We start from the raw sequence: 27,425 nt of genomic DNA, 5'->3' as shown, positions 1-27,425 counted from the left end.
TGCAGGTGACCCTCTCCATATAGCTAATTTGTCTAGGTTCCTGCACTTTGCCTTTTCAGGCTTGGGGGTGATAACAGCTCCCCACTACTGCTAACTCTGGGGTGCTGCACCATCCCTTGTGATTTCCCCACATCCTGCCCCTATGGTTATAAGCCATCACTCCTGCTGGCATCCTCACCAATACTGCAGACAACACAATGCAGAACGGACAAGTGCCATCACTCGTCCAAGGTCAGGAACCAGTAAGGGGTAGAGACAGTGCTGGAGGCTGAGTCTGTCTAAAACCCACCGCCAGAGGTGGCCAGGATGGCTCATGGGCTGTGGGCTACAGAGAGCCACAGAGCGCAGGTTTTATTTATTTTCTTAACTCGAATTCATTGCGAACATTGAGCCAGTGGGAGCTTTTAAGTACAAACCCAGTCTCTAGGTCTCTTGAAAGATAAAATGAGCCAGCATGTTTCTAAGTGCTTTGTGTGTTAGCTTCTTTAATCCTCACAACTCTACAAGGTAAGTACTCGGGCTAACTCAGTTTTTATTGTTGTTTGTTTGTTTGAGACAGTCTCATTCTGTCCCCCAGGGTGGAGTGCAGTGGTGTGATCTCAGCTGACTGCAACCTCTGCCTCCAGGTTCAAGCGATTCTCAGCCCTCAGCCTCTCAAGTAGCTGGGGTTACAGGTGTGCACCACCACACCTGGCTAATTTTTGTTGAGACATAGTCTCACTCTGTCGCCAGGCTGGAGTGCAGTGGCGTGGTCTCAGCTCACTGCAACCTCCTCCTCCGAGGTTCAAGCGATCCTCCAGCCTCAGCCTCTCTAGTAGCTGGGACTACAGGCGCATGCTGCCATGCCCAGCTAATTTTCGGATTTTTAGTAGAGATGGGGTTTCGCCATGTTGACCAAGATGGTCTTGATCTCTTGGCCTCGTGATCTGCCCGCCTTGGCCTCCCAAAGTGCTAGGATTATAGGCGTGAGCCACCCTGCCCAGCTAATTTTTGTATTTTTAGTAAAGAGGGGGTTTCACCATGTTGGTCAGGCTGGTCTTGAACTTCTGACTTCAGGTGATCCACGCACCTTGGCCTCCCTCCCAAAGTGCTAGGATACAGACATGAGCCACCGTGCCAGGCCTTATCTCAGTTTTAAATATAGGGAAACAAAGGCATAAAGATTAAACCACGTTTCTGAGTTTAGGGATCTGAACCTAGCACATTGATTGGTTCTGGTAAGCTGAGCCTCCAGATGTGGCTTAGGCTCCCCACTCTGCCACGGTCTGCAAAAAGCCCTTCCTATACCACCCACCTGGCCTCCAAAGGCCCCTTGGCCTTCTGGGACGGGCCTGGTTAATTCCTGTGACTCATCTTTATCCCGGAGCAGGCTCTGCCACCAAGAGGGGAAGTTCGTCATCATCCCTAATGTGGTTCACCATGAAAATGCACTATTCTGGGCTAAATTACACAGCATCAGTACCTGCGTGACCCCATATTTCTCTGGCCACATCATGGATTTCTGATTGTGTCCAGCACCTGGCTGGAGCCTGTGGAAGCCCAGCACACATGTCCTGTGCCCAGGAGCACACAGAGCCCTTGTTCTCCTGGCCTCCCACCCTGCCCGGCTCAGGTTGAACCCTTGCCTTGGCCTGAATGGTGCTCTCACTTTATCCTTCCTTGGTCACAGCCCACCAACAGGGAAACCAAGCCACGCAGAGGCACTTTCTAAAAATCCCTGAAATAGGAGCTGGCTGGGCCTCCTTCTCTAAGTGCAGTGCACTCAGAATGGGCAGTTTTGCTGGGTTTTGCTTCTCTTCTTTCTCCTCTCGGCCCTTCCTCCGGTTTCCTCTGAGCATTCCCCGGGGGGAGCAGAGTGCAGCTAAATGCCCTCATTGTGAGAGCAACTGCAGCGTCCCTGATGCCTGGAGCTGGATCCAGGAGAGCAGTGACGCCCGTGGAAGGAGATGGGCGGCTCTCCTAGTGCACAGCCATTCTCCCGTCTGGGCCAGTGTGTGCAGGAGGAGGGCGGGGAGGGAGTTAAGAGAATGTCGGAAAGAACTGGCTTGACCTCAGGGGAGACAAACACACATTCTAGAAAAAGATGAGAAGTGTTATCTGTCCAAAGAGAGCAATTAATTGGTCATTAGCCCATAGAGTAGGTTTTCATTTCTAAAAACCCGCAGAGGTGAGAGAGAGGGAATTAGACCAGGTCCCAGAGAGTGGCCTCAAGGGAGTCCCCAGTGAGTGCATGGTTAATCAATATTCATGGATGCTCCCGTGCACATGGAATTCCCGGAGATGCCCGGCAGGGCTGCACGACTCAGGAGGCATGGCAGGGTCAGGCCGAGATTCTGATCTTGACTTGCATCGCAAAGGGCTGTGTACCTTGGGTGAGTCCCTTTCTCTCTGAATGTCAGTTTCCCCAAATATATAATAAGAGTTGGGTCCACCTCTGATCTCAATTCGGTGAATTCCATACTCCATCCTATTCCCACTTCCTAGTAAGAGAACCCCCGTCCCTGGGAGGGAGAAGTCATTTGCCAAATCCCAGGGAACGTATGATGATTGGTCCAAACCAGTGGTTCTTCACTGGGGGTAATTTTTCCCCCCTCCACCTGCATCAAGGGGTCATTTGTCAATGTCTGGAGACATTTTTGATGGTCACGATTAAGGACGAGGCACTACAGCCATGTAGTAGGGGCCAGGATGCTGCTCACCACACTGCAATGCACAGGACAGTACCCAATACCCGCAAAAAACTATCTCACCACCAATGTCAGCAGGGTTGAGGGTGAGAAAGCCTGCAGTAGACGGCAGGTCAGCAGTCTGACCAGCAGATGAATCTGCAGGACCTCATGGGGGTGAGCTCCCTGGGAGACGGCGCAAGGAAGGAGTGAGGGATGTGGGGAAGCTCGGGTGCTGACAGCGCCGGACTTAGCCAAGCAGAAGCTGAGCACCAGGGCGCCAGGGGACCAGGGTTCAGGCTGAGGTGGCAGGAGCCCAGATCCACGGAGAAACTCAGGTCAGAGGAAGGGTTAGGAGGCAGGAACCAAGGCAGGCTGGCTCCTGGAGGCTCCATCAAGGGGCTTTTCTTCCAGAGCTTCTCGCAGAGGTCTGCCCAAGTGCCTGCTGGGCCCAGCAACACTCAGCCCCAGCAGCAACCCCACTGGGCTTGGCACCGGGACTTGTGCACTGGAGCAGTCACATCAGGGCAGGGTCGGCAGAGAGGGTGTCAAAGGCAAGGCCAAAGTGGACCCATTGCCAAACATACACTGAGCACCTACTGCCTATCGGGTCCTGCCTGCCTCTCTCCTGTGTCACTGCCTCCTCTTTACTTCTGCTTCTGTGCTCCAGCCAGGCATGCTGTGTCCCTACCATACTCCATGTCCACCCTCTGAGGGGGACTTTCTGCAAATCCATCCCTCCCCCTGGAATATCCCCACCACGCACACCCCATTGCTTGGTCGTGTCCCACTCATCCTTCCCATCCCAGACTCCACACCTCTTCCTGGGAGAGACCCTTTCAACCCCCTGAAATAAACCAAGTCTCCTTCCTCCGTGATGCAGTAACACTAGCCTTGCCCTTTGGAAAGTTCACGACACTTCCTTTAAAGAACTTACTTACAGTTACAGGGGCTGAATTCTATACTCGATCCTCTGCCCTCTAATCAGAGGGGAAAGACAGCAGAGTGGTTAAGAGCACAGCCTTTGGCATCAGACAAAGGCAGCTTCAAACCCTGGCTCTGCCAGCAAGTGCGTGATGTTGCACAAACCCCCTCACCTCTCAGAGCCTTGGTTTCCCATCTATAAAGTGAGGGTGGTGATAACACCACCCTCATAGGGAAGCTGTTAGGACTAAATGAGATCCTCCTTGCAACATGCCCAGCACATAATAATCCATCATCATGATTATAATTATTATTATTGCCGTCATTAGCATGGTGGTTAAGAGCATGAACTCTTGGGCCAAGCATCCAAAGTCAAATTGCCTGACCTCACTGGACCTCCATTTCCTCGTCTGTGAAATGGGGACAATAATAGCTCATACCTCTTGGGGTTGTTGAGAACGTTCATGAGCCAGTATGTGTGACGCCCTGAGAACAGTGCCTGGGGCATGGTAGGTGGTGCTAAGGGTTTGCTACAATCATATTGTAAAAGCCAGGGGATAGGAACTGGGTCTGCCTTGCTCACTGCTGTATCTACAGTAGGTGCTCAGTAAACATTTGTCCATCAAATTTTCACATAAGTAGCGCACAGCCTAATTGTGTGTGTGTGGCAAGGTGAGGGGCACACAATGGCCACACCATCACCATCTGGTTGGGGCCATATGTAGTGGTATATAAGATACTCTGGCCTACAGAGAGCATCCCTCTGCCACTCCAGGAAGCCTAAGCACTGAAGGCTCAGCCTCAGCTTCCTCATCTGTAAAGTGGGCCCTCAACAGGACTTTTGTTACAGGGATGGGGGACTGGCTGGTGGGGGCCGATTTTGGTACATACTGAAATCTTCTGACAGGCCTCCCCATACTGGGGAGGTTTCCAAAAAGAGATAGTGGTAAAATGTAGGGAGTTTGTTTGTTTAAACCGCAAATTCACTGTTGTGATTGGCCTCCATTCCAGCATTTAATTAAGAGTCTCTGTTGTCTTCAAGTGAAAGAAACAAAAGACCCTCTGAAACAAAAGACCCTCCATTTGCTCAGAGGTTTCCCGGTGTTTAGTTTAACTGCAAATCTGCTGTAATCCTTCAGTCTCACTCTCTGCCCAGTTCCTGCCCATCCCACTGGGCCAGGGAGATCAAGGTTAAGGGCCAAGAGGTTTCACATGGCCAGGGGGCTTTGTGAATTTTACAGGGTTTCCTGCAAATCACTCAAAAGCGAATCCTTCCATAATTAGCACGCCAGTGAGAATCCTTTGATCAGGTCTCCTCCGCTGACTAAACAGAAAGGAAAGGGACAGGAACACTGGGGTGATGCCTATTACCTGAGGGTTGGTTGTGTCTCCTCGAGCCCCCACCTTGAAGTCAACCTCAGATTCTGAGTCAGACATGCCCAGCTCCACACCTGCTGTGTGACTGTGGGTAACTCACTGCACCTCTCTGATCCTCAGAGGCCTTATTTGTAAAAATGGGATGATAGTAGTAATCACAGGATATTGTCAGGGGCTTCAGTGAAGTGATCCATCCAGAATGTTTAGCCCAGTTTTTGGCATTTAGTAAGAGCTCAATAAACAGCAGTCATTGCCATTGTATGACAGCATCCGACACTTGCAAAGACTCTACGCTTGCTTCCAAAGACCTAGGTTCCTGCCTGGTGCTGCCACTCATGACTGTGTGGTTTTTACTCACATCGTGTTCCCTCTAACCTCTCTGATCTTCCTCCCCTTCCCACTCTTCTACCCCCTGCCTGATGCTGCTTCTCTTGAATGGCTGAGGTCACACCCCTCTTCCTCCAAGAAGCTTTTTCAGGCAAAGTGCTCGCTGAGCGCGTTGGTCTATGACGTCCCGTCTCCTCCACCTGAGCTCTGTGTGGGTGGGCATCAGAGCTTCTTGCTCACCATTCCAGGGTAACCCACCGTCCAGGTTTGCCTGGGATCCAGTTTCCCAGGCCAGTTAGACATTCAGCACTAAGAGCGGGAAAAACCTAGGCAAACCACAACCAGTTGGTCACTGTCATTCTATACTTGATGTTTAGTAGAGTCTAGGCCCAGCTAAGCTCAATTAATATCCATTTAATAAATGGCAAGAGATGTACAAATGTTTTGAAGGGATGGATGAAGTTCGTTGTCAATGAGTTAATAATCCAAATGGACTAGCTGGACTTTTGGGAACCCCTGGAAGACCCTAACCCTGATCCATCCTGACTTGAACTTGAATGACCAATAAAAATCACAGGGCCTCTGCTCTCCATCCAAGGCCCAGGTGAACCCGTCAGTCTGTGCAGAAAGGGAGGTCAAGGCCATTGGAGAACACTTGGAGCAGTTGGGTCCAAAGACCCAATTCTGAACCTGGGCGCCAGCCCACCCTAGGCCCAGGCCTCAGCTGCCCCACCTTGGAGCCCGGTGTCCTGATTCGAATTCCTGCCCAGGCCTGTCATCTGAGCTCCATCTGGGACAGTTTATCTCCCTGGCTTGCCATAGCCTGCCAAAGTAGGTATCTGAAAATGCTTCTCCTTGGGTTTTAGTTTTTTCTTTCATATTTTCTTTCAAAAATACTTTCTAGTGCAACCAAGCTTCCATCCTTATCGCATTCCGAGAAAAGGGGCTAATTGTATCCTCTGGGCAGGTGGCCTCTGTGCCAAGACAAAGCTGCTCTGGTTCTTTTCACACAGGTAAATCTGGACCCCTGGGGGAACGTCAGGACAGAGTGAGGCACGCCCACACTCAACTAGAGTAACCTGGCCTAAAACAGGAGTTCAGAGGATGTTCTCTGTGCATAATGCCCAAGCAATGATGGTCCAGGTGGACAGGGGTCCCCAGGGATAATTATCTTGTGGGATGGAAGGGATTCTTTTCATGACCACAATACAGAAGACAACATGAAACAAAGGTGTACAATGTGCATCATGGACAATGATGTACAACGTGCACAATGAATGCACATCCCATGTAACTCCCATCCAGGGCCAGAAACAACGCGGCCAGCAGCACCTTGAACCCCCTTCTCATAACACGCCCCTCCTTCCCCGCTCGAGGTGACTGCCTTCAGGACCATGGTGGCGACTTCTTCCTTGTTTGTATGTTTCCACCAAAGCATGTATGCATCTCTAAACACGATAATGTAGTTTAGCTTCTCTTTTGAGCATTTTAGAGTAGGAATCCTGCAGTATGAGCCCTTTCGTAGCCGGGCTTTTTACTCAGCATTAGTTTTACACAAAGCCTCCCTTCATGGGGTGCAGCCATAGGCTGTTCAGTGTCACTGCTGTGCACTATTTCTTGGATGTCGAAACCTCATTTAACTTATCTATTCCGCCATCATGGATATTTCAGCAGTTCCTGTTTTTCATAACTGTATTATAAAAAATTAAAAGAATGTGTATACTGATTTCTGTTGAGTGCACATCTTGACAGAAAACAGCAGAGTCATGGGGTGTATGGTGCTGCCTTAAATACTGCTGAACAGTTCTGCCAAGCAACTGTACCAATTCACACTCCCACCAGCAGTGTATGAGGGTCCTAAGGCCTCTTGGAACTTCATCTGTTAACTCCACATTTTGTTGTATGTATGTGGCAGGCTTGGAGTGTAAGCCTGGGAGGGCTGCCGAACAAGACCTAGCTGGCTCCCTGACCACAGAAAGCAGACAGGCCAGCAGAAGGGATGCAGGTTGGTTAGATCAACACACAGCGCTATAATCACAAAGCCTTAAGGAATTCTGTGGAGCTTGGAGAGCACGTGCCCAGGGGCGTCCCAGAGGAATTTCCGGAAGTGATACTTCACCCAAGACCTGAAGGAGGAGTTGCAACTAACCAGGGGAAGAAGGGTGGGGGTTCAGTGGCAAAGCATGCTGGGCCAGGGCATAGTATGTGCAGAGGCCCTGAGGTGGGAGGCAGCAAGGTGGGTTTAAGGAGCTGCGGGAAACAAATACCCAGAGAGGTCAAGCAAGTCTCCTGAGATGACACAGTAAGTGAGTGGCAGAGCCAGGTCTGGATTCCATTGCTCAGGGATCCCTTGTGCTCGCAGGTGCAGCCAGTGTGAACGCCAACCAGTTCCCTTGAAATGGAAGGGCCTGTCATGAGAGGCAGGGCCTGGATTCAGACAGGCCAGAGTTCAAATCTCAGCTGTGCCATGTCCGAGTTGTGCAAGCTTAGGCAGGTCCCTTTGCCTCTCAGCGTTTCCTCTTCTGTAAAAAAGAGGACAGTGATGGGAAAGCCACCAAGCTCAGGGCTGCTGGGGGAGCAAGGAGGCTGTGCTGGGAAAGGGTCTGGTGTGGAGGGAGTGCTCAGTCACACCGAGGGGCATCATCATCTCACTCCCTTTCCCCAGGCTGCAGGGGCTGCAGTTTTACAGGAGGAGCTAAGCTTTGTTGTGTATCTACCATGTCCCTGACACCTTCTAGAATGCAGGAGCTCCCAGGGTCTCCATGCTACAGATGAAAAAACTGAGACTCGGCGAGGTAAAGTGAGTCGCTCTCCATCACACAGCTACAAGCTCGGAGAGAGCTAGCATAGAATCCTCCCTCACACGGAAGGACGGCAGCTGAATTACCTTCTCAACCTCTGCAGAGAAAGTTTTATCCCAGGAAATCAATAGTGTGAAGCAGGAAATCAGAGAGAACATTAATAATCTCAGGCAGCAAAATGAACTGCTTGGAAGCAGCCGTTCTCGCTGAATTCCACCCACAAAGCCTGTTACAAATGGCACAGCTCAGAGGAAGACAGGTGCTCCCATGGCCATCAAAAAGGATGCTGAATGCAGAGCACACATGACCCAGGTTTCTAGAACAATGGGCCAGTGTGTCTTTTGAGGTCATCCACAAGCCGAGCTCTCGATGTGAAGACAGTACAGGCCCTGGGTCCCACCTGCTGGGGAGACTTGCCTTTACAAGAGGTGGTCCAGCCGAGCTCACAGATATGCTCATCTAGCCTGCCCTGTGTTTTAAAATTGCCCGAATTGGTGAAATTCTCTTGGGGAAAAGAAAGCAAGCTATGTGACCATCCTGGTCAGGCATTCTTGTGTGGTAACAAGGGGCTGGGGCTGGGAGGGGCTGTGCCCTCGGGATGGGGTACTTGGTATCCGGCTCATTACAGTCTTCCAGCCTGTCTCATGCCCATGGGACCCACCTGTTCTGTGGGCATCTGGATTTGTGACTACCTCCCTGCATCCCTGGTGGCATCACAGCTTTCTGCTGGGAAATTGACACAGGAGGTGGGGGCTTATTAGGGAACAGCCACTTTTGTCAACCAAATGGGAGGGAAGTGACTGATCCAAGGCTACACAGGGGTTAGTGGATGTTCAGGTTGAGTCTTCAGGTTGCGGAGTGCCTCCCATTGCCCTGGATACTTGCCAGGTCCCTGCCTGGCCTGTATTATCACCATGCTGATAATAATCACAGTTGCAACAGCAGTAGTAGTAGGCAGGGTTCACTAGGCACGTTGCCTGCTGGAGGCAACGCTAAGTACCTTGCATGCCTGATCTCATATCATCCTCACAGCAATGCTCTGAGATGGGGACTAGATGGCTTGTTGACCAGTCATTTTAGTCTGACCAGTAATCGCTTCCCTTTCTTTGGCTAATTAGGTTCTGAGTTTTCACTGGGGGCCCACCCCCTCCTCTGCTATTGGTCTGTGTGGCTCAGAAAGCCGCAAATAGTAATTCACACCCCTCCCTCAAAGAGGCTCCAAGGTTGGTCACATGACCCTGACCTGATCAAACAGCAGAGATCATTTCCCTGATTGCTGTGATGGGTGCCAGGAGGCTGTAGGTCTCGATTTTCCGAATTGCTGGAACTGGGCTTGCAGATGCCACAATATAAGCAGGGAGAGGCTGATGGGTATTTGTGCTCAGAAGAAGATAGCCAGCCTAAAATGAAGCCCACGCAGAGAAAATGGGAGCCAAAGGATTGGTGAAGCATGAAGGAGAGGCGTGCAGTGATTCACACCTATAATCTCATCACTTCAAAAGGCCAAGGTGGGAGTGGCACTTGGGGTGAGAAGTTTGAGACCAGCCTGTGCAACAAAGCAAGACTCCATCTCTACAAAAATATTTTTTTTAATTAGCTGGGCACAGTGGCACCTACCTATAGTTCCAGCTACTAAAGGAGGCTGAGGTAGGAGGATCTCTTGAGGCCAGGAGGTTGAGGCTGCAGTGAGCCATGACGGCACCACTGCACTCCAGCCTGGGTGACAGAGCAAGAACTTGTCTCTAGAGAGAAATAAAAAAATTATATACAGAGAGAGTGAAGGAAGGAGAAAGAAAGGAAAAAGAAGTGACCAGAAAGAGAGACCTGTAAGATGCCAAGCTCCTGGATCCAGCCAAGCCTGAAGCTCAGTTGTTAGTTATATAAGCCCATATATTGCATTTTATGCCAGAGAATAAAAGAGTGTAATGATATTTAAGTTGGGTTTTCTGTCACCTACAACCAGTAGAATCCTGATGAATGCAAACACTATCATTATTTCATTTTACTCACGTATATGAGAAATCAGAAACCAAGGAGATGGAAGTAAATTATCCAAGTCCCATGCAGCTGTGAATTGGGAGCAGCTGTATTTGAGCAAAATCTGCCTTACATGTGAAGCTGCTAGGTTAGAAATCTTGATTTCTTATAAGGCTGTCCCTCTGCCTCCAGGAGCTGAGGGTTGGAGATTTTAGAAATAGCATGTACTCAGAGCTGCTGGTACCTGTGGTATTTTGAGGAGGTCAGGGAGGAAGGAGAGGAGGCCGCATAAAAATGAAATATATAATTATTATTTAAAGCAATTCAGATGCCATAAGAAGAAAAATCAAAGCTTTCTGTGGCATTTCCCCAGTGCCATTTTTAATTCTACCTTATCAAAACACAGCTGGGATTAGTTTTTCAAAAAGGAAAAAGCTCCTTTAATAAAAAAAAAAAATGTTCTAATAAAAGTTAAAATAGCCCACAGGCCCATCAGGTGACAAAGGAAGGAAGGCAGGGGCATTTTAGCAACTTAAAGCAGATTAAGAAACTAATTTGTTGACTCTTTTCTCCAAAGCTCACCTCTCCCTTGGAAGGCTGTGTGTTTTGCATAATGAAGCTGAAATCACCCTGCTCTCTCTGTTCTTTGCAGAGATTTCAATGGGCTCCCATCTCAAGTTGAGGGGGGACAGCTGGGAGGCCTTTCTTCTTGTTGCTCTGGCCAGTGTTTGATGGAATCACCCAGCTCCCCTTTGCTTAAACTCTACAAGGTTTCCCACAGCGGGGAGGAACTCACAAGGCCCAGAGGACGCTCCATCATATACCAGCTCCCCCCATCCCAAAAGCAGGAACCTGTGAATATGCAACCTTTACCTAGTAAAAGAAACTTTGCAGATGTGACTAAGTTAAGGATTTTGAGATAGCGAGATTATCCTGGATTACTCAAATAGGCCCAATGTCATCACAAGGGTCCTGATGGAGAGTCGCAGCCAGAGACAAAGACGTGATGATAAAAGCAAATGGCAGAGTGACTTGGGGCTATAAACCAAGGAATACAGGTGGCCTTCCAATCCTGGAGAAGGTAAGAAAGTGGATTCTCCCTGTAGAACCTCTAGAAAGAGCCCAGCCCTGCGGACCCAATTTAGACTTCTAACCTCCGGAACTGGAAGACGGTCAATTTGTATTGTTTAGAGCCAGGCATGCTGGTGTCCATTTTTAGTCACAGCTACTCCAGAGGCCAAGATGGAAGCATCGCTTGAGTCTAGGAGTTCAAGACCAGCCTGGGCAGCATATGAGACTATCTCTTCAAAAATTTTTTTAAAATCACAAACAAACAAAAAAGAGTAATTTTTTTTTAATTAGCTGGGTGTGGCGGCACTTGCCTATAAGTCTCAGCTACTTGAGAGACTGAGATGGGAGGATCACCTGAGCCCAGGAATTCAAGGCTGCAGTGAGCTGTGATCATGCCACTGCATTCCAGCCTTGGGGAAAGAGACTCCATCACCAAAAAATAAATAAAAAGGAAAGAAAGAGAGAGAGAGAAAGAGAAAGAGAAAGAAAGAAGAAAAGAAAAGAATTTAAAAATCATTTTGTTCAAGCCACTACCTTTGTGGTCATTGCTTCCCACAGCCATCGGGAGCTCATCCGCTCACACTGAAGAGCAGTATGGGAGTGAATGGGGCTACAGGGCCTGTCACAGATCAGGATGTGAAAGGCCCATGTTCTAGTCCCAGCTCTGCCACAATACCGAGGGGGTGGAGGGCTGGCCGGCTGCTCCCAGGGACCCCTTCCAGAGCTGGAAGTCTTACTCTGCTGAAGTTCACACTCGCGGGGGCAGTGGTCACAGTGGCCCAAGGCTTCAGGACTGTAGCAGGTGCTGGCAGGGTGCCGGGAGGCCAGCAAAGGCCCCTGGCAAGGGTGTCAGGAAGGGAGAAGGCAGAAGATCTAGGCAATCCAGGGGAGAAGACATTGGCATCTCAATCCCCAGCACTTGAGGAACACGCTGTGTGGGCCCCCAGCTACCACCACCTATTTTTTTTTTTTTAGTGACACACAGGTTTACCTCTCATAATCAGCCAGTGCCCAAAATAAGGTGAATAGACAGAGCGACAGGTTGGCGTAAAATATACTCCAGGATGGATTATGGGGAGAGGCCCTGATGCCCAGAGAATCCCCACGCCTCTTCATTCCGCTCACAGACAGTTAGGAGCTGCCTTGGCACTCTGTGATGGAATCACCTGACAAGACCTGAAATAAAAGCCACCCAATAGCAATCATTGCATTACTAACTGGCACTTACGTAAACTGTACCATATGCCAGGCACCATTTTAGGTCATTGAATCTTCACTCAGCCCTTTCCAGTTTTTGTATCTCAGTTTTACAAATGAGGAAACGGGGGCAAAAAGAGGTTTACTCACGGCCCAAGGCCACTCAGCTGAAAAGCAGCAGAGCCAGGACTGAAGCCCAGGCAGGCTGACCCCAGGCATGACTCAGAATGACTCCATCGTCCTACCCCGTGTGTCTTCTGAGTTCATACCCTGAGCTGAGAACTCTCCATGTATAAGGGCACATCGTCTTCACAGTATCCTAGACACACCAGCTCACCGTCCCTCTTTTGCAGGTGAAGAAACCGAGGCACAGAAAGGTGACAGCAGTGGCCCGTGTGGTCAGTTGATGGTCTCTCTAACCCCAAGCCTGGTGCCTCTTCCCAGCTTTTCACTGCTGAGCTAGGTTCCTGCCCACTCGCCACTGGCTTCAGCCCGTCTGAGAGAGTTTCTGCTATTTAAAATCTACTGTGTCCCATTCTGACATTTCAGAACCTCACATGTGTTTGTTCTCTCCCAGTGATGCATATTGTTCTGAGCATTTACTACGTGCTGGGCATTGTGCTGGGGTTCTTTGTGAATTCACTTATAAAACACTCATAGCAACCCTTGGAGAAGGCATTATTGTGATCCCCGTTTTACAGATGAGAAAACTGAGGCACAGGGGTTAAGATACTTGTCCAAAGTCAGGGAGCGAGCGAGTGGCTGATGTGGGCTGTGAAGCCAAGCAGTTTCAGCCTAGAGCCCATGCTGTTATCTCCAACACCCCACAGCTTCTACTTTGTTCACTTGGGAGCACGCACCACTCTGGACCCCAACCTCCTCCCCACCTGAAGCTGAGCTGAGAAAAACTCTTCCTAGGTGCAGCCACTGGGTCTGTTCCAAGTTCCCCATTCGCAAGGGCTGGTGAGGGAGTCTTCCATAAAAGTGGAAACAAGAAAAAGAACACCTCCTAGAATTACTACGAGTCATTCGGCCATAAATTCTCTCTTGTTTGAAAGTATGTTTCCCCCAATTAATTCCACCCCATGCAACTATCAAATTTTATTTCGAGATAGACCTCCAGTGCCTAAGGTATGATCCGGGAACTCACACCTTCCTTGTTTTTTTTTTTTTCCTAAGTTGGTAAACTGAGGCTGCTCTTCTCATTCTGGGACCCAAGAATTCTGGCGCTCAGATAGTAATAGGATCCACCCATCTGATGGCGCTAAGTACAGAATACTCATTCATTCCTTCTCTCAACAAACACTGAGCACCTACGATGTGCCAGTCTCAGCTTGGTGCAGAGGCACAGCTGTGAACATGAAGCATGCTGCCCTTCCAGGACCATATCCATGTGTCTCCTCTGTCCTCCCAGGGGGCATCGCTACCCAGGCCCATCAAGCTGGACTCATCTCCCAGGGCCCAGCATAGGACCTGGCAGCTCTGACATGAAATAAGTGTCTAATAAATGAGTGTTAAGTAAATGAATGAATGCACAAACATGTTTATGAATCAAGCAAATCACTAAATAACATCCGTGGAAGAGGCAGCTGAAGTTCAAAGAGAAAACTTACTGGAGATGCCCCAGATGGTGTGAAGAGGCAGAAACTGACTGATTCATCACAAGTCCTGAACAGATGCCCACAGACACTTTAGTGCTAGGAGGACTCTTAGTTATGCCCATTGGAGAAAATGACTTATCTTCTGGCTAAGATGAGCATTGTTGAGTGCTTACTCTACACTGAGCATGATCTCATCGAATCCCTGTAAGAACCCCATGAGGTACGTATTAGTATCGCCATTTTACAGATCAGGACATGGAGGCACTGTGAGCCCATGCAACCTGCTCAAGATCACACAGCCTATAAGCTACCGAGCTGGGATCGGAAGTGAACCTGCTCAATCCCAAAGCCCAGGCTCTTAGCCCTCACTTCTGAGGAACAGCAGAGTTAAATGGGGCATTTTTACTCAGCTACTGGACATGCATGAAGATGCCACCGTATTTCTTTGAGGCCGGAGCATCTATTGCAGGCCGGCTCATCCAACTCCGTCCAGTGTCCTTTCCTGGTGGTGGGTTTTCCTGCATGCTGGCCAACGAATGACAGAATCTCACCTCTCAGAGTCCTCTCCTGCCTGGTTTCTGCATGTGCCCACCTCCCACATGAGATATAGAAGATGAAGGCAAATGTCACGAGACAGGCCGTGGTGCTGTTCCTTCTGCCACGCACAGAGAAGAAGGCGCTCGGGGTTTCCGCAGCGCTTGCAGCTCATGTACAGCTGTCCTCGGTATATAGCGGGTGACACTGAGGCTGAGAGGGAGCCATTGGCTGCAGTTAAGTGGCCAAGATCTAACCTAGATTTGCCTGATTTCAAAGGATGTTCATTTCTTGAGCACCTATCACCTGCCAGATACTGTCTAGGTACAGTTAGATGTCACTTATCCAACATTGTGAAAAATGAAGAGTTCTATGTAAGTGAATTTTTCAGATGCCAGAGGCTACCTACACAGAAACATTTATTAGTTTAGCCATGGGATCAAATACTTCATTCAATGAAGTATTCCTTGCCCTCAGTCCTGCCTACTAAACAGGGTTTAACTGTCTCTTGGGGCCAGTACAGAGGCTGGCCATTTCTGTGTCCTATAACATTGGGCTGGACAGAAGTTACGGGAGGAGGCTTTTTGACCACTACACTAAACGCCCGTGCTCTGTCGCTCTTCTGTTTTCATGCTTCTTACTTTTGGAACCTCTTCGTCTTCACCCTTGTTCCCAGGCTGTCAGCTGTTGCTTCTGCCTGCTGTCACTGCGCACTCTCCACTGTTCTACACTCTCCTCATTTGCTTCTTTGATGTGCTCTAGGCCTGGGAAATCAGGTCGCTGAGCTCATCACAATGGTGTGAAGAGAAAGAGTAAACAGGCTCTTTTCTGATATGGGTGCTGTAGTAATTAAATCAGACTACTTTCTGATTGTGTTTTATAGAGAGTGGAGTTTCCAGGGTAAATGGCATACAGTTATGATGGTGATACACCTAAGAGCTATGTGGAAATTAAAACTAGTCTGATTGTTCCAGAGATTCTAGGTTTTCTACCTGTCCCACCAGGTAGGCTTTCAAAATGCAAAGAGCCCAGGTCACTGGAGTGTAAATGGATATTCTAGGGGCAGAAATCAGGGCCATCTTAGCCAAGTGGGGAAGAAACGTGGGTGATCTGCTGTCTCTGGAGGCTCAGAGGCTTTCCATAAACCTGCAAATCCAGAGCCCAGCATGCTCAGCCCCCAGTTCTGCTGAGTGGTCTGCTTTTCACTGTCCTAGCAGGGGGCCCTCCAGCCATTCAGTCACCCAAGCCCACTCAGCCCCAGCCTCACTGATAAACCCACGTTTACCATCCTCAGGCCTGTGGTGATGGACCCTGGCCTGGTGCCTACCATTTCCAGGTTAACAAACGACAGGGAGAGAAAGGGGAAAGCTTCCTCTGAGGAGTTCCTCAAACCATACATCACCCCTACCTGGGAAAGACAGAGCGGGGAGGAAGGGGGAGAAGTAGCTGAGAACACAGGCTTTGAAGTCAGAGTGACCTGGGCTCTGCCATGCACTGGGTCTGTGACTCTAGATAAGTGAATGAATCTGAGCCTCAGCGTCCACATGGGTCAAGTGGAGACTGAGGTCCCTTATCTCACAGGACTGTCACAAGGAGCCAGTGAGAGAATGGAAGTGAAGCTCCAATTACCATGCCAGGCACTGCAAACACCCCGCATACGGAAGCCATGTGATCAGAAGAGTCTGCAGGTCAGGGTCCTGCAGGGCCACCTTGGAGCAGAGGCCAACATATATTAAGGCTTTAGTGCTACTCCAAGTGGAAAAGAAAATGGAACCATAAAGAGCTGCACTGGAGAAGTTGTTTGTGATCATACGTAACTTCGCTCCCATCCTATAGGTGTGAAAACGGAGGCCCAAAGAGGGGAAGGGACTTGCTAAAGGCCACGAAGTCAATTGATGAAGAGGTGGGATTCAGGTCTCTTCGCTTCCCACTCAGAAACTCTTCCCCCAGGACCATTGTCACCTGCCTCCTACTGTCTGTTGGATGTTGTGTTAAATGAGCATGCAACATCCAACACCCTCTCCCTTTCTGGGTTTCTATCTCTCCATCTAAGAATTCTCCAGCTCACAGTCTCTGGAGTTGCGGCACCTGTTATGAGCCTCCAGGCACCTCACCTGTGGATGAATGCAAACGCCACATGTCACCTGACTCACAATGATTCAGCCAAGTCCATCAAATTCTTGCCTTGGTCATCTCTGTCCTTGGCCCAGGGCCCTGGCTTAGATTTTTAGCTCATGGGTCAGCAATCTTTTTCTATAAAGGGCCAGATAGTAAATACTTTAGGCTCTGCAGGCCATATGATCTCTGTCACAAATACTCAACATTGCTATTGGAGCTTGACAGCAGCCACAGACAGTATATCAATGAATGGGCTTAGCTGTGTTCCAATAAAACTTTATTTACAAAAACAGGCAGTGGGCTGGATTTGATTGTGGGACATAGTTTGTTGATCCTTATTCTAGACCATTCCAAGCTGGGTCCAATATTTCCTCTGGGATTAGAGTAACCAATTTGTCCTGGTTTGTGTGGGACTTTTCCAGTTTTAGCACTGAAAGTCCTGTATCCTGACGAAACATCTCAGCTCAGACAATCAGGATGGTTGGTCACTCTATCTGGGATCTAGAGGCCCTTGCTTTCTCTTATCTCTGCATTGCTCTGGCCATGACACTTAGCTATCTCCGCCATAAGGAGGAGGAGGAAAAAGAATAGGAGGAAGAAGGGTTATGCCTCTTGTTTATTGTGGCTTCCAACATGCAGGCACTATGGGAAGGACTTTGCCAACATTACTTTGTTTGATCCTTACAACAATCCAATGAGGTGGAGTTGAAGTTGCTTACAGTAAAGGGTAAAGGCTGGACTGGAACTCAGCTTCCTCTGCCTCCAGAATCCAGGTTCTCTTACTTCTTCCCCAGATTGTAAACGAATTGAAGACAGAGCTGGGCTCTCTCATCTCTTTATCTTCAGTGCCCACACAGAGTATGATGCTTAGAAGATTCTGATCAAACACTGAATATCAGCAAATACTGATGCTGAGTAAATACTTGAATAGATGCATGAATGGATGGATGCATGGGTGGATGGATGGATGGATGGATGGATGGACAGATGGGCAGATGGATGGAATGGACAGATGAATAGACAGATCGTTGGATAGATGGATGGACGGACAGATGGCTGGATGGATGGATGCATGGAATGATGAAGGGATGAACAAATCTCACCACATTCAAATAGACACTTCCCACTTCTGTGACATGATATGTTTCTGCCAACCAAAACTCCAGGTGAATTAAGCGGGGAAATGCTGGATGTATGCTATGACATCAGTTACATAAAACATGTCTGCTGGCACTGGGGAGGCAATATGACATCATGGTTAAAAACAGGGTCTCTGACATCAGGTGATCTGTGTGCAAATCCCAGGAAGCCTGGCTTCTGAGCTGTGTCACCTGGGCAAGTCATTCATTTCTCTGAGCCTCACAGATTATAACAGTAGGTTAGATGATATACAAAGGTCCTGGCATGGTGTGTGCACCTGGTAAACACTTTGCACGTGTTACTTATTATTATTAATGTTGATGTTAGGATGGACAGAAAGCAAGGTAGGAATGGGACACCAACAGTGAAAAGTAAAGGTGTTCATTATGCACCTCTGAATAAGTACCAGGGTCAAACAGGAGAAGGAAATAAAGATGACTTACTGGTAACTGCATCAGTTAGCTATGACCATGACAATGGCGTGTAGCAAACAACCAGAAAACCCCAGTAAGATATCATGAGAGGCGCTGATTTTGCTGATCTGCTTGTGGCCAGCTGGAACTTGGCTGGGTTCATCCCTTCACCAAGGTCTGGGCTTAACATGTGTTCATTCTAGGCCAGGCTGAGAGGGCAGCTCTCCACCTCGCCATGGCAGAAACACACAGGTCCCCTAAGGCCTGAGCTTGGAATGGGCACACTATCTCTTCCACTTCACTCTAATGGCCAAAGCCGGTCACATGGCTGAACCCCAAAGGGAGGGAGCAAGGGTCTAAGCTTTGCCTGCTCCTTGAATGAGAAGAGCAATCATGCCTTATGGCTAAGGGCATGGATACAGGAAGGAGGCAGGAAATGGGGCCAGTGATGCATCCACCTCAACAACCAGGCACTGGCAGACCTTGAAAAGGGGCCCCACAGTGGCCCAGCCCTGCCCTCCTCACCAGCTTCTCACCTCAAGGTTCTGTCTCATCAGCTCTTCGGCAAAATCTGGAAGGCCCTACAGCAGCAACCGTTGCAGTCCATGGGGACCAGAGACCAACCCATACCCCTCCACAGTCCCTATCTTCCCAACATCTGGACCTGCTCCAGGGAGCCATTAATCTCGGGCAATTTCTTTCCTCACTTGATTTGTTTATTTAAGGAAAACAAGTTGCTCCTAATTAGAAACACTGCTGTCGAGATGTTCAGCATATCCTAGGCTGCCTATTTTCAGACCTTCTGCCTAAAATTATACCTGTGCTTTTAACATCTGCGAGTTTGCTCAGCAGCCGTCCTAAGTGGAGGCTTCTGGCGAGATAGATTTGGGCTGTTACAGAAGGTGAGGAAGGCGGGGCCAGGGGATACACCGGGCTTTGGAGCCCTGCAAGGCAAAGGCACTTGGAAAAATGAGCTCGCAACATCCAAAACTATGCTCAGAGCTGACACCAATTGCTGAATCGACACTCGGGAAGTGCACGGCACAAGCACGGTTCAGTCCCGAGGAGCAGGGAGAAGAGCGATCCTAAAGCTTCAGAGACGGTTTCTGTTTGGAAGCTCTCAGGTGTGTCCACACCCATCTACCCACACACTTGTTTATACCCCGAGAGACACTCAGACACACCCTCAGGGGTGTGCATGCTTCGAAGTACACACACACACACACACACACAGACATGCACAAAAGTTACACAGCTGCACAAACAGGCAAACACACTCAGAAAAACACATGTACACCCAGAGGTGTGCAAAAAGATACAACACAACACCACTCAGAAGTTCACTCATACATGAGACATGCACAAAACTTACACTGGAACACACAAAAGCACACCTCAGAGACACATGCACACAGACACACTCAAATGTGCACTGCAAGCAACACACCCAGACAGACACTCAGAAATGCACACATACACACAGAGATACGCTCAAGTATGCAATGCTACACAGAGGCACATATGCTCAGAAACACCTGTGTAGATGCCGAGAGATGCATAAAAAGTTCACACTGCAATACACACAGGCACACACCCACAGAAACACACATGTATGCACAAACACAATCAAATGCACACTCTAATGTTCACAGATATACATGTTCAGAAACTCACACATACACACAGAGACATTCAGAGATTATACCACAACAAACAGATGCAAGATGCACACACACACAGAGACAGTAGTTGTGCAATGCTACACACACATATGCCCATAGAGACACACATAAACGTACATTTAAAAACATGCAGATACATAATACCTGTTAAGTACGTAGCACAAATTCACACTCACATGGCTGTACGCACATGTGTACACTCACACATATGCAGGCATTCAGGAACGCCCACATGGGCATACAAATAACACACACAGCTATTAAAACACACACCAGGCAGACACACATAGCTTCTTAAACACAGGCATTTCTGCACAGACCCCCTCCAGCACACATGCGCATCTGTGCAAGCATGCATCTGTGTGGCTCAGACACACATGACTCACATATATACAACTGCTTAACATGCACAAGCACATACACATACCCACCCTTGCACCAGTTCACACATGCACCCATTCTCTTGCAGGCATGTACATACACCCACTCATAAATCCATAGACATGCACATCCACACATACATCCAGCAGACACCAAGTACACACTCACATTGACACCATTTACATGAATCCACACACTTATAGTTCTCATGTAAGTTATGCTCACGCAAGCACATGAGCACACACCTTCATGAGAGTACACACACATGCACACATTCACACACACTCCTTACTCTACCATGAAAGCAAACTGTTCATTTTCTCAGAGTCTTAAAAGTCAAGTCTACAGACCAAGCAAGCTCACAGTGGAACTGCTTCTGTCCCCCATGAATTCACTCCATGTCACTGGGATGGGGTCTCCCTTCCCCACTGATGGTTTCAGCATAAACCCAGGGCAACCCACAAGCCTCAGAACCATGGAGAAAAAGATCACACTGACCACTCCACTGCATTCCATCACAATTTCAGCATCCCCTTGTGTGTGCATGCACACGCACACATGCAGACGCCCATGCGCACACACACACACATATACACACTGCTGTAAGACACTTCTTTCCCCAGCTTGACTTTTGCTGCCAAGAACAGTAGCTTTGTCTGCCCGGCATGGGGTGGTTCTCAGGCATCAGCTGACTGAGTGCCCTACACTCAGACATTCTGAACTTCTGCCCTGGTCCCTAGACAGCTGCAAGTTGAAGCCATGGAGACTGCCTACCTCCAGCTCCTGATATCCTGGCGATGCAGCAGCTGGGTGCATCCAGCGCTCGCAGACCACCCTGGGCTCCCCACTAGGAGTGGCTGGTCCAGCAGAGATTTTATGAGAAAGCAAAGGGGGGGGGGGCGGGGACTGCAGTGTCAGGTGATTGGAGAGAACACGGGCCTCACATGCAGTCCAGGATCACCTGGTGCTCGGTGGGATGGGGCCAGCCTCCCTTGGTAAAACGGCACCCAGATATCTGCCCACACACAGGACTTGAAAGCAGGTAGCTTTGGTGCTGGCACCGTTGAGCTTTGCTTTTTGCTAAACTCCACACTCAGCACCCTCTAGGCACCATCTCGGTCCTCGCAACAGCCTGCTGAAGTAGGAACTGTGAGCTCCGCATCCTACAGTGGAGGACCCACAGTATGGAGCAGGAAGTGACTGGTCACACTTACATCTGATCTGAGACCTAAATCTCTTAAATTCTAAATTAAGATCCTTTCCTGGGATTATGAAGATCTCATCAGTGACAATCACACAGGGCCATGGAGCGTCTAAACTGAACTGGGACCTCTGAGGATACATGTAATCTCTTCATTTTTGAGAAGCAGCAACTGAAGCCCAGAGAGGTCTAGTGATTTGCCCAACGTTACACAGCAAATGAGACCCAACTTGAAGCTCAACCTCCTGGCCCAGACCCAGGGCTTTTTCCAGGACATCAAGCACCAGATTCTGACGCCCTGGAGGAATTCTTGGGTTTCCACAGCCTAGGACGCAGCTCCTAACTTGGCGTGAGAGTGGAATTCCACCTCACACCCTAAGAAACGTCTTAAAAACAACATAGCGATGCTACTCCCCAGAGACAGATGCCCAGCCCCAATAGGTATCACCATGCCATCTACGGGGCTGTGACCACAGGGGCAGCTCCAAAATGATCCTCAGAGACCAGGCGACCTCCGTGGAGCACGCTTTTTACTAACAGGAAAAATCATCAAGCCAAACTCATGAGCTGTGTTGGCCTCAGCAGAGCCTCTAGGGGCCTGGAGAGTGGGGATGAGAAGGCCAGGAGCCCCTCTCCACGTGGCCCTTCCAGCCCCTTTTCTGCTAAAAGTTTGCACCTCCCCAGGCTCCAATAGAATGGTCTCATTGAACAGCCCAGGAAACTTTCCCTATTTTTTTTTTTCTCTCCTAAGGAGCAGCCCCTTGAAGCTGTAAGAATTAGGAAGTCACCTCCACCCTCCTTAGTGGTTCTGCCAAGGTGAGTTGGCTCTTTCAAAGATACCTGGGGCTGCCGGAAGGGCTTGCAAGGAGGCGATTTGGCTGAGTGGGTCCCCTAGTCTCTAGTTCCTTCTCTGTCTTTACACACACACACACACACACGCCCCAGAATGGACATAAGCAAATCCGCAAAGCAACCTGCACAAAGCCCATTGCCCAGGCGGCTCTGGCTGTTGGTATCAGATGACAGGCAGCCTCATTCAGCAGAGTATCACCCCCAAGAAGCATCTCCTCCAGACAACTTGGAAATATGACTAGCTCCCTCTCTCTTGGAACTCTGCACTGACCGTAAAAAGGGTGATTCATAAATCAAATTTACGGGGCCCACTGCCGCCCCGCTGGCCCACCTCCGCGGAGAAGCTCTTGAAGGCATGCCTGTAGGGGGGCACAGGAATGCCCCGAGGATGGATGCCTGGATGAGCCGGAATGTCCCACCCTCCGCCAGAGGAGAGAAAGTTTGTCATCTACGCAGAGCTGGATTGTCACCACTCCGGGTTTTTCACTCTGGGCGCTGAGCCCCCAACCTGCCGGGAAGCGTCTGGAACGCAAAGCCCAGATCCGGGGGCAGAAGACATTTCGCAGCAGCTCCGCGCCCCGCTCCCTCCTAGAGCCCTCTTCCCAGATCCAGGCACGTGAGCCCTTACCTGAAGGGTCTCCGCGACTTGCAAACTCTGCCGGCGGAGCTGAGCAGGCACCCGGGGTCCCTCTCTGAGACTCCCGCGTCCCGCTTGGCGCGCCCGCTCTGTGGGCGCCTTCCCGGCTGCTGCAGTGGCTTCAAGGAAAGCAGAGCCTGGATTTCCTTTCTCGCCACCAAGGCTCCTCCTGCCGGGCCCCGGGGCTATTTCTTCAGGTCTGGCTCAAGGGGCATCCTCCGCGCCTCCAGCAGGAAAGTGGGAGAGTGTGCGCCCTGGATTGCAGCAGCGGCGACAGCGGTGGCCGGGGACGAGGAGGCGGTGGCGACGCCAGCCGGCGAGCCAGGGAGGCGGGCGGAGGCGAGAGGAAGTGAAAACCGGGCTCCTGCGAGCCTGGCGCTCGGGCGGGCGGCACTGCGGGTGCCCCGAGCCGCGGCGAGGCCCCGCGCGGGCACCCGCCCGGGGATGGAGATGCCCGGGCTCGGTGCGCGCAGGGCACAGGCTGCCGCTCCGCGCTGGGCTCCGGCCGCCTTGCTCTCGCTAGCTGCCTCGCCGCTGCCTCCTCGGCTGCCTGGCTCGCTCCCCGGGACTTCACGTCTCCAGCCCTAGCTCCCCGCGCCGCTGCCGCCGCCGCCAGCAGCGCGCCTCAGCCCGGCGCGCTCCTCGCACGGTGCCACAGCACTGCCTACCGCTTAACTCCTTGCATGCCACCTGGCCCTCCCGCAGCCGCCCAGGGAGCCGGGCAGATTCGGTGCCAGGCCGGCTGAGCCTATCGGGCAGGGGCCTCGGCCTTCAAGCCTCAGTGTCCTCGTCTGTAAAATGGGCTCGATACCCAAGCCCAAGACACAGGGTCGCTGGAAGAATTCACTGAGCAGATTACGCAAAGTGCCAAGCTGCGTTACATGGGGAGTATGCACCCCAAACAGCAAAAAAAAGTGCCTGCTGCTGCTGCTGCTGCTGCTGCTGCTGCTGCTGCTGCTGTTGTCGTCCAAGAGACTTAGCACTGTGACTTACAAATAGTAAACACCTAATAAAGCACGGTTTTGGTTTTTGGTATTTAGTTTGTTGTTTTAACAGGTGGTTAAGTTTTAGCTGTGTGATCTCTGGGTGATCACTCGCCCTCTCTGAGCCTGTTGCTTTCCAAGCTCTGTGACCTTTGGCAAGTCACAGTGCCTCTCTGAACCTCTGTGTCCACATCAGTAAAGTAGGGACAGTAATGCCCTCGGTCAAAGAATTCCCAGAGAAGCTCTAGCAGAGGAGCCCAACTCATGAAGGGGCAGGGCACCTAACAGGAGCTGGACATCTTTTCTTTCTTGATCTGGTTGGTAGCGCCACAGGTGCTCGTGACAAGTCATTGAACTGTGTACATTTACATATCAAGTTCTTCTCTTTATTTGGGTTAAATCTTAACTGTTTCCTTTCTGAGTGACAATTCTTGAGCAAAACACAACTGGGTTAAATTGTAGGCTCTGTTACTCTCTGGTTGTGTCACCTTAATCAAGTTATTTCATCTTGAGGAGCCTCAGTCTCCTCATCCATAAAATGGGAACAATGATAGTACCTACTTGATAGGTGATATAAGTAGGTACCTACTTATATCATTGTTCACTTCTTTTGCTGGCCTTCCAAACTAGGACATTATAATTAGCTGTAAAAAAATAAGCAGTAAGGTTGTAGGATTTTCATCTAAAACACAAACACAGTCGATTTTGCTAAGAAGGGATGAAGTCTGTTTCTTCTAGATCTAACCATTGAGCACACTTTAATTTTTGCTAAGGGCTTGTGCTCTACCCCTACAAACCCCGGCATGATTTGTGTTTCAGGTTTCCAAGAGGAGCCTCTCTTGTTGCCTTTAATGTCAGCTCAGAATTTTATTGCTTCTGGCTAAAGTCTGTTGCAGGACTCATGGAGGAGGGAGAAGAAACAAAGCAATCTTTGAAATAAATTATAAAGAGCAAAACAGGGTGATGTAAGAGAGTTTCCGAGCATTAAGATCAGCCGACACCTCCGAACTACGTTCATAAAACAAGTCACTACTCCATACATCACTGTCATTTGAACCACAGTGTCTAAAAATAGGATTTGCTCTAATTTCCTCAGTAGCTGGAACAAATGGAGAGAATGTGCAAGTAGTGAGTGGGCTGTGTGGGGCGGTAAGTAACTTCCCTTAGATGGTATTGCTCTAGTGTGGAAAGAAGAAGACTCGCCTTCAGAAATGTCAGGCTTATCCCGACAGAGCTCAAAGGGCTGAGATGAAGGACTCTGGAGTCAGCCACAACTGGAATGGAGCCCCAGCTCTGCCAACTCCTAGCTGGGTGGCAGTTAAGTTAATTGACCTCTCTGAGCCTAATCTTTTTAAAAATTGAAAGAATAGTATTTTAACCTCTCTGGTCTTATCTTTTAAAAAATTGAAAGAATAGTATTTCTAACTTTAGGAGCATTTTGTGCAGATTAAGCAATAGGCACATACAGACAGTTCGCCACAGTGCTGACCATACAGGTTATTATGCACATGAGCCATGATCTGTTATTTTAATCATTCCAGATCGGCAGTATCTATCCAAGGCAAAGTGTGGATGTCATTTGCTCAGGACACTGGAGAGAATTCCAGTCCTGGAATTCAAGTGTGTGTAGGTGCCAAAGGTTTTTTTTTTTTTTAGGCAAAAAACAACTGACTCACATTACTATTCATATGTGAAAGGGAGAATGAGGTTGGGAAAAGAGAGTTTTGTGGGGTTGCTGTGACTTTTTCCTAGGGACAGATATACACTGAAGGAGGCCTTTGAATTCAAGGAGCTTGGGGGTAATGTCCGAAATAAGCTGGTCATTCCCTCCACAGCCCTGTGTTTCTCCATCGTGCATGGAATCTCTTTGCTCCCTGGCCCCTCCAGTTGTTCCATCTGACAGAGGTTGATGCTTAGTCTCCCAAGCAAACTCCTGGAGATCAAGAGTTGTGTCTCGTAACCACTTCTCTGTTCCTAGCAATCGACACAGGGCTTGACACATAGTAGGTGCTCAGAAAAAAGTTGATGAATGAATAAAACTGTCCAGTATTATCATAGTTCTGTACAGATTAGAAGAAAACCTGGTATCTTAGTCTGTTTGGGCTGCTATAACAAAATATGGTAAACCGGGTGGCTTGTAAACAATAGAAGTACATTTCTCATCATTCTAGAGGCTGGGAAGTCCAAGGTCAAGCGACTGGCAGATTTTGTGTCTGCTAAGGGCCTGCTTTCGGCTGATTTATAGATGATACCTTCTCACTGTCCCTCACATGGTAGAAATGGCTAGCTAGCTCTCTGGAGTCTCCTTTATATGGGCACTCCTCTCAATCATGAGGGCTCCACCCTTATACCTGAGTCATCCCCCAAAGGCCCCATCTCCTAACACCATCACCTTGGAGGCTTGGTTCAACATGTGTATTTTGGAAGGACACACATATTCAGACCAGAGCACCTGGTATGATCAGGAGAGTTCATCCATCAAAATTCCAGTATACAAATGCAGAAGAATATATATTGCAGCACTTTTTAATAGTGGAAAACTAGAAAGAATCTAAATGCCCATCAAGAAGAGAATAGATGGATCAATTTCAGTGTATTCTTAAAGGAGAGTACCATGCAGCAGTGAAAATTAATGAGCTAGAACTCTATGTGTCATCACAGATAAATCTCAAATACTATAGTGTTGAGTGGGGGGAAAAGCGAGTTGCCATCAGATGCATCTAGAATTTTACTATTTAATAACATTCAAAACCTGAAAAGCAATTCAGTATGTTTTATGCATACAGTAGCAAAATTATAGAAACATATGGAATGATGAACACTCAATTCAGAGGAGAAGTTGCCACAGCTGGGGAAGAAAGTGGTTTGGGAGGGTTTGCAAAGAGCTTTAAGTGTGTTTCTCATGCTCTGTTTCATAGAAGTTTGTTATGTTATTCTTTGCACTTTTTTGTATGCCTGAAATATTTAATTAAAGAAAAAAGAATGAGGCCACTGCTAAGAGTCAAGGCCAGAGTGGAGCTGGCCTCATTTCTACCCCCATTCTGATGTTTGTTGGCTGTGTGCCTTGAGCATGGGATTTAACCTCTCTGAGCTTCAGTTTCCTAAATGTTACAATTCTTCCAACATGATTTCCTTAAAGAATTAAATGAGATAATCTGCAGAAATTGTTTAAAGCAATGTAAACACTCAACAGATAACTATTGTCATCATTATTAATCATCAACAGCAAGTCAGTTTCAAATTATGTGAGGACTAGAAATACCTCAGAAGATCATCTGTTGCTAACCTTTCTTTACTGGAGAAATCCCTGAGCCTAACAAGATGAAGTTGTCTAAGGTCGTATGAAATACTCCATGTGCATGGAGGGTCCTCCTAGGTGAGGTACTGTATAAGACTTCCACTTTAATGCGCTTCCCACAAAATCTACAGAAACCTTTACTTCATTCCAGGGGAACAATGACAGTCAGACAGCAGACCTGCAAAAGTTAGGCCACAGAGGCGGGGGGATAAATGTAACTTCAGGAGTCCTAACATGATGTCACC

The 27,425-nt window shown here is 49.0% G+C and overlaps 1 protein-coding gene across 5 annotated transcripts in view; it reads right to left on the bottom strand.

Annotated features, from left to right (window-relative positions):
* The window catches only part of WSCD2 (WSC domain containing 2), a 122,524-nt gene extending 98,984 nt beyond the window's left edge, over window positions 1–23,540 (bottom strand). The window contains exon 1 of one of the 5 annotated variants that reach the window (XM_032300314.1): window positions 22,891–23,540. The gene's annotated coding sequence lies outside the window, so the exon portion shown is untranslated. Of the gene's footprint in view, window positions 1–20,983; window positions 22,124–22,890 lie in introns of those variants that run through there. The other 4 variants (XM_032300320.1, XM_032300328.1, XM_032300299.1 and 1 more) reach the window with 4 other exon arrangements.
* Window positions 23,541–27,425: the final 3,885 nt, after the last annotated feature.

The sequence above is a fragment of the Sapajus apella genome, unplaced genomic scaffold (assembly GCF_009761245.1).
Source record: "Sapajus apella isolate SASKATOON/1434 unplaced genomic scaffold, GSC_monkey_1.0 scaffold2, whole genome shotgun sequence".
NCBI lineage: Eukaryota > Metazoa > Chordata > Mammalia > Primates > Cebidae > Sapajus > Sapajus apella.
The sequence above is the reverse complement of the archived record's forward strand: the minus strand, read 5'-3'. Positions and strand labels throughout refer to the sequence as shown.